The following is an 8,119-nucleotide window of genomic DNA, read 5'->3' on the forward strand; positions in this document are numbered from 1 at the left end:
ATGTAAAAACATATTTACTAAATGCATATAATCAACATATACAAAATCAAAGATAAGAAAATTTTCATTACCTAAAAACTTGAAATGCAAGCAATGATCATAATCACTTTTTTTATATTCAAGACTTAGCATAAAAGAGTCAAACTTTTTATACTATTGCCTTCATGCTTGTTTGAGGCCATGATCATTCCATCAAATATCTTCATTGTAACCGAACCAACCCTAACTATTTTCCTAGTTAAGTCATTTCTCATCGGCACAATACCATCATTATATGATTCATATGTGCAAAACCACCAATGATGATGACACATATGATGAGTGGCACCACTATCAAGTATCCAATTTTGATTTTTTAAAAAAGAAAAGAAAAGAAAAATAGTTAGAACTTGCCAGCAATATCATGTCTTCAATCGATGGCCCGTTGTTGACGCCTCTACTTATTGGCTTCATTTTTTGATTTAGAAGGTAGTTTTCCATTATTTGAAATGGAATTTTTTAATTTTCCTTTTCCAACAATCTTTCTTCAAGGACTGGTCTTGCCACATACCCAACAAGCACTTTTTTCATCTTGGCCCCAAGACTTGCTTCTTGAAGAATTCTTTAGTTTGGTACCACGATCATTCGGCCTTCCTCTTGTTATTAGAGCTTCTGCTTCCAAACAACTTGAACTTTCCAAAGATGCATTTTTCCGAAATTCATCGACAAGCAATGAACTACAAACTATATCCCAACCGAGTGAATCTTCTTTGGTACAACTCAATGATATAACCAAACTTTCTTAAGACTTTAGTAACGTGCGTAATAATGTCATCTTCTTGTCTCCTTTTTACTTCTCATGCTTATGCTTTCTAAAAGATAAATAATATTGTTGAATATATTTAGATGATCCAAAATTTTTGTACCATCCTTCATCCGTATGCAATATAACTAATTTCTTTTTAAGAAAATTTGGTTTGTCATCTTTAAAAAATTTTGGTTTGTGAGAGCCTTTATTTGATACAAGCTTTCTAGCTTCTCTTATAAACCCTGCATTGTCTTCTTACCAATTATGTTGAATAAAACATGATCTACCAAACACAAGCGGGTAGTAGTCAATGCCTTGAGATCTATCTTATTATAATCATCATCGGTCATATATTTTGGCTTCTTTGCCTCACTGAGCAATGCCTTTTGTTGCCCTTGTTAAACCAATAAATCTTAAAATTTAAGTTTTTAAAACTCAAAATTATTTTGCCCATCAAATTTCTCCACCTTAAATCTACTCTTAGCAATCTCTTCCAATTTACTACACAAACCCAAATGTTCTGATTCCACTTGAAGTGATTAAAACCATTGTCAACCATTTGATGCAACTAAACCACTATCCAAGAAATACGCTACAAAAATTAAACGTCCGTTTGATTCCAATGGCACATGAAATATGCGAGGATCGTGTAAGCAATGAATAAAATGAAAATAATGGAAAAAAATAAATTCAAAACCACAACTATAATAGAACACACGATATATGTGGTTCATCGCTTGGACTACATTCATAGGCAATCTGATAAAAGAAAATTCACTATAACGAGGAGAGATTACAAAAAAGCAAGGAACATAATACTTTCTTCAAGAATACAATAAAACTCTATTGACTACAAGCTTAAAAAAATACCCTACACCATTGCAATGCTAGTGTTAAAATTTCTCCAATTAGATACCTTGAGAAGAAAACCTCGGAGCACCTCTTGAAAAACCTTGGAGTCTTGAAGCAAGCTTTCACAAAGAAAATCCCCTTCTTCAAACCCTCGTGTAAGAAGAAACCCTTCTTCAAAATTCGTAACTATCCCTTAGCCCTCACATAACTTACCTTAAAAGCCCTACTTTCATGAGCGAAATGTGAAAAATATCCCTTCCAAGGGTTCCTTATCAATTGAGCCTCATTAGCATGTGAAACGTGGGTTGTATGGGCTTAAGAAAGTGAATGAACCCAAAGTAATTTTGGTGTCATAATTTTAGCACTTTTCTTTTTTTCAGAAAAGAAGAAAGAAAAGAAGAAAAACAAGGAATAGGAGCATTTTTATCCATCAGAAAGACCTGCTGCTGTTAGAGATGTAAAATAAAAAGTTTTGAAAAAACTGCCGATTTAGTTAATTAAGGAAGACTAGAGGTGTATTTTGTTAATAAACCCATATTAATACCCCAGCAGAATATCATGGGTCTCACCCCTATACCCCTATGTAAAGATATTTGTACATATGTCATACAAATAACTCAAATTTAATCATCCAGTTAGGGGCCACATTTTAGATAAATAATTAAATTTTTTATCCTAATTTGTTTTCCTAACTAGCTGATTGGAGGACATTCTGTGGATGGTCGATGCAAAATAGTCAACGGTCTAAATTCGACAAAGAACTTTATTTATTCTATATTATCTACGTGGCCTCATTGGAGCCCTGAAAGGAAGAAAAAGACTATCCAAAGAGTACTAGTCATTGGGACTCATCAATCAAGCCCAGAAGCAGCCCAAAGGCCTTTGTCCCCAATGAAAATCCAATCCCAAATGGGCTCACTTTGAACAGCCTACCCCACCCCCACCTTCTGCTTGCTTCCATATCTATATCTCTATCTATGCTGACAACTATCAAAAGACAAAATACCGATGTCTCCAGTCAGACATGAAATTTGGAACATGCGGCCTAGATTTGAAATTTTCATCTTCTTGAAAACCTTAGAAAATAGGCCATTACACACCTCGCTGGCCCACCTGAGACGAAACATGACCTGACTTTGGGGCTAAAAGTCTAACAGGATGGCTAACCAGCCTAACCTCGTAGAAAAATATGACTTCCCCACTTCCACACTCTATATGAAGAAACTTGTCTATAAGTCTGCCTATCAGTGCTCGAGAGACGTTATAAAATGTCTCAAGGTATGGACGGTTGAAGTAGGCTCTGTCTTGATGTTTAAATGAAATCTACTCCGGTCACTGAGTGCATCACCCCATTTTAACCATAGGATCTGATAATCAGCTTGGTATGTGATTCAAGTGGGCCATGGTTTGGGAAAGAGTTGGGAGAGAGACACTCACCATTATTTTTAGGTGGCCACTGATTTGTTGACTGGAAATCCATTCCGACTATTAGATGGGACACTCCAAATAAAGTACGAGATAAAAACACTAGGCTGAAATGTAATTCAGTTGGGACACACTAAAGGAAACTGTTGAAAGAGAGACATCCAGCTTTAATTTTTTAGAGGGTTATCTGATGATGATTATATAAAATCCAATCCAACAATACATACAACCCTAAAATTTTGTGCCCAATGGAAGAAAATCAGCACTATCCATGATTCACGTGTGCCACACCGAGTGAAACAGTTTGGACAGTGGACGTCCCCTTCACATTGCTTTTACTGGTGGCCCACTTGAATTATCGATAAAGCTGATTTTTGGGCCGCAGGCCTAATGTGGGGCCGACGCATCTGACGCAGGGAGTGAAATTTTCACACACATCAAGGTGGGCCCCACCTGCGCCGGTCAATGCATTAGATGTAAAACAAAACTTATTTATGTTGCGTTCGAAGGATACCAACCATAACCATCCATATGCATGCATCATGACACTATACACATGGAATACATACAACTCAATCCAAGCCTTTCTATTCATAGAATCCGCAGTAGATCGGACATGGTTACGGTATCAGATTGATTGAATACTATTATTAACCTTTGATTGATGGGGCATGGCTTTCACCATCACATGGCATGCCTGTGACTGATCCGAGCCGTTCATTAGGCAATGAAGACTATGAAAACGCTATATACGAAATATCAAGGGAATAAGCTTATACAATTAGCCACACGGGTATGTCGGGTTTTGGACCGTTGGAATTCTTTCCTAATAGTCTCTTTTTCTTATCCTTTTTGGTCTAGGAAACCTTCAGTGTAACCTATGGTCCCTACCTAGTGAACGGTTGGGATTTCCAATACGCATTCCATCCAATGGTGGATCCAAGGCCCACATGGAGCTTTGATGGTCCGCATTACCAGTAAAACTCTGCAAACGTCAGCGATTACGTGTTCAAGATACGCGACGGGCGATGATTTCTCTCTTTATTATTGTCATATGAATATAGGGAAGCGGATCGCGTCCTGCGCCCGCCCGTCTTAAGCCACGAACGGGCAGTTCTGTGGGCAGACCCACTGTGATCTATCGTTTTATCCACGCCGTATATCCCTCCTATCGGAACATTTTAAGGTATATGTACAAAAATTAGGCAGATCCAACGCTCAAATGAACCACAATATTTGCATTTTATATAATTGGCACCTAATGCTTTGTGCATTTAATGTAACCAAGCTTATTATTTGTTGTGGTCCACTTAAGTATTGGATCTGCCTCATTTTTGTGCACAGATATTAAAATGATCTGATGGGAGGGATGGAAGGAGTAGATAAACTGATAGATCACAGTGGGCCCTTCCACAAAACTGCCCATTGGGGGCCAGAGACGGGCGGGGGTAGGACGCAACCCGCGTCCTGAATACGGGGTTGGTGGACGCGGATTAGCCGGATGCCGATTGGCTACTGACAGGTTGAGTAGAAAGGATGCCACTGAAGTGATGTCACTAAGTTATGTGGGCCCCACCATGATACGTGTTTTGTATCCACGCCTTCGATCCATCTGGAGAGATCATTTTAGGGCAAGATTCAAAGAATGAGTTAAATCCAAAGCTCCGGTGGACCCTGCACAAAAAACAGTGGGGACAGTGATGCCCATCGATTGAAAACTTCTAAAGGTCACAGTACTTTTAGATCAAGCTGATACCCGTGTTTTTCCTTGTTTCATATCTTTTTTGAACTTTTGAAAAGGTTGGATTTCGGAAAAAATTATTATGGTGGGCCTTAGGAAAGTTTCAATGGTGCGCATCAATTTTCCCACTGTTTTCTACGGTGGGTCCACTAGAGCTTTGGATCTGCCTCATTCTTTAGCTGGTACTTTAAATTAATATCTCCAAATGAATGGACGCTGTGGATACAACACATACAACGTAACGGGTAAACATAACTTGGTGAGATCACTTCATCAGCGAGTGTAGCTACTCAACTTATCAGTGTCTGATCTGCGTCCGCTTGGGTTCACTTAATAGCATTTAATGCTCCTCCGTAACAAAAATCAACGCAGATTATAGAAATTTGCGACTGTGGACCTTACCTTTTATCCGAAGGATTTTTTTAAAGTAATATAAACTTACCTTGCGAACTTTGACCTCCGCGTTCGGACAGCAAAATTCGGGACGAAAATACCCCTTCTTTCACGGAAACGGATTGGGTACTCCCCTGCCACCAGTCAATAGCGGATGATCGGTAGTCTATGGGCCCACCATGATGTATGATTTTTATCCATGCCATTCATATATCTTTTCAGATCATTTTATGGTATGAGACCAAAAATGAGGTATATCCAAATCTCAAGTATACCACATTACAGGAAACATTGTTGAATGAGCGTCAACCATTAGGAACCTTTAAGGGGCCCACTGTGATGTTTGTCAGAAATCTTCCCCATCTAAGTTCATTCATAGGGTCACAAAGACCTGAATGAAGAGGAAAACAAATTTCATAATGATCCAAAACTTCTGTAACCCCTAAAAGGGTTTCAATGGTAGACGTTCAATTCCCCACTGCCTTTTACAATGTGGTCCACTTGATAGTTAGATCTGTCTTATTTTTCGTCTCAAGCCTTAATATAAGCTCGCCAAATAAATGGACGGTTTGGATATAACAGACCTCATAATGGGACTCACAAAAGCAACACAGCAAAAAAATAGAAGAAAACAAAGCACGGTGGCAATACCGTGGCAGTCTGGCAGATTTTTTTTTTTTTTAGGGAGAACTTTTTCTCCCTTACATTTTTCTCTAATAAATAATTGTGTAAATATGTATCTATAAGTATATAAAAATATTTTTCTATCTTTTAATTCATTTATTTGTCTTTTATTTAACAAGCATATCTCTTAAATTAGAATGACTTACTTAACGTACCATATATGATTTTGGGATAGGAGAAGCTAATTTAGCCAACCAATGTAGTTATTTTCCAAGATTCCATCAGGTCGATAGTCGAAAATTCATTTCATTCTCTTCGTAGTCAATTTCAATCAGTTCGCTGTCAAACTGGAAATTGAACGGGACAAATCAGAATTTGAGCGGGATAAACTAGAAATTGCATTATATCAAAAAAAAAAAAAAGAATCATATCTAAAGATTAACTGGACCACACTACAAAGAGCAGCGGGAAATTTGATTTTCATCGTTAAAAATTGTGTAGGGCCCACCATAACAGAAATTAAGCGGGGCAAACTAGAAATTGAGCGGGGCAAACTGAAAATTAAGTGGGGCAAACATGAAATTGAGAAGGGCAAACTGGAAATTAAGCGGGACAAACTAGAAATTCAGTGGGGCAAACTGAAAATTAAGCGGGGCAAACTTGAAATTGAGCGGGGCAAACTAGAAATTGAATGGGGCAAACTGAAAATTGGAGGACTGCTTCATTATGAACACAAGGAAAACATCATTAGTTTCACCATTTCTTCTTAATTAAACTAATGCTTGCAATTCAATCTATTTCCATTTTACATCCAAACATAGCTCATGTGTTAACTTGAACTATTTCTAGGAAGAATAGTTCTTAAGCTCCAACGATTAAAGAATAAGACACATACCAGAACATAGATTCCTTTGTCCCTGAGAATCCCGACATTTTGATTGAAATTGTTCAATATATAATGTATCAAAAAAGACAAATATCAAAATGTGGTTGATATTTATCCGTACCTCCCAACCTCCTCAAGCATCTTAGCAGCATTTTATTGTGCATTGTGTCCACACTAAGCATAAATAATTGCTGTAAGTAATTTGGTTCTTCAATGAGAGGAGCTAGAAGTAATGATGAGGAACTAGCATTCAAACCACAGTTATGCTTCTTTCAAGTTACCTTGAAAGCTGCGACATTACAATTGAATCCTACACACTCAATTTCTAGTTTGCCTCGCTCAATTTTCAGTTTGCCCCGCTCAAATTCTAGTTTGCCCCGCTCAATTTCTAATTTGAGCAAGGCAAACATGAAATTGAGCGGGGCAAACTAGAAATTGAGCAGGGCATTAATGAATTTGAGCGAGGCAAACTAGAAATTCAGCGGGGGAAACATGAAATTGTTGACTACTGGACATTTCAAAGGCAAAGTCGATATTATCGAGCAACGCTCGATATATCGAAGATTGAATCTCGATATGATCAAGACACTCTCGATATATCAATAAATTATGCAATTTTCAGCATTGCTTGCTAGGCAGTTTACAGACAAAGTTGATATTATTGGTCATTGGTCGATATATCGAGATATGTTGAGTTCGATATTATCGAAGTGTCATCAATATAAGTCGATACGAGTTTTTCCATCTACCTCAATGGACATAAATCATTAGTTATCGATACTATCGATCCAGACTCGATATTACCGATGACTTATCATTGATATAATCGACCATATATTGATAATATCGACGACAAAATGTTTCGTATAAGGGATTGTATTGGCTCGATATTATCGACAATGAGTCGATATATCGAGGTTTACATGTCGATAATATCGAAGAGTTCTAGATAATATATGAGGAGCACTTTTTTTCAAATTTAGGGTGTTTTTAGTTTTTTTTTTTAATTAAAAACAATTTAGGCTATTTTTAAGGCCGTCCTCCATACCACAGTAGGGGTCCTAATTTGAGTGGGCTGATTGGCATGAATGCATACCATGTTTATGCACATGAGTGGCTAGTTGCTGCAGTATACCTGAGCCATGACAGATGAACATTGCAGCCTATTTCATTGTCAAACCTTAAGACAAGTGGGTTTCCTCAATTTCATGTTTCGATGTTACCAACTTCTTACTTGTATGAAATAAAATTTGAAAAAATAGTGTTGATACGGAGGAGTTTGAATTGTAAGTAACTTGATATAAACTACCTATGCATTAAGTAGCTTATCTTGGTTTCTGCTTCTTAAGCTGAAGTGATTAAGTAACTTTAAGTAAAAAAGTTACTTATAATTGATTTTAAACCGAGCTTA

Source organism: Magnolia sinica, chromosome 17, assembly GCF_029962835.1.
Source record: "Magnolia sinica isolate HGM2019 chromosome 17, MsV1, whole genome shotgun sequence".
NCBI lineage: Eukaryota > Viridiplantae > Streptophyta > Magnoliopsida > Magnoliales > Magnoliaceae > Magnolia > Magnolia sinica.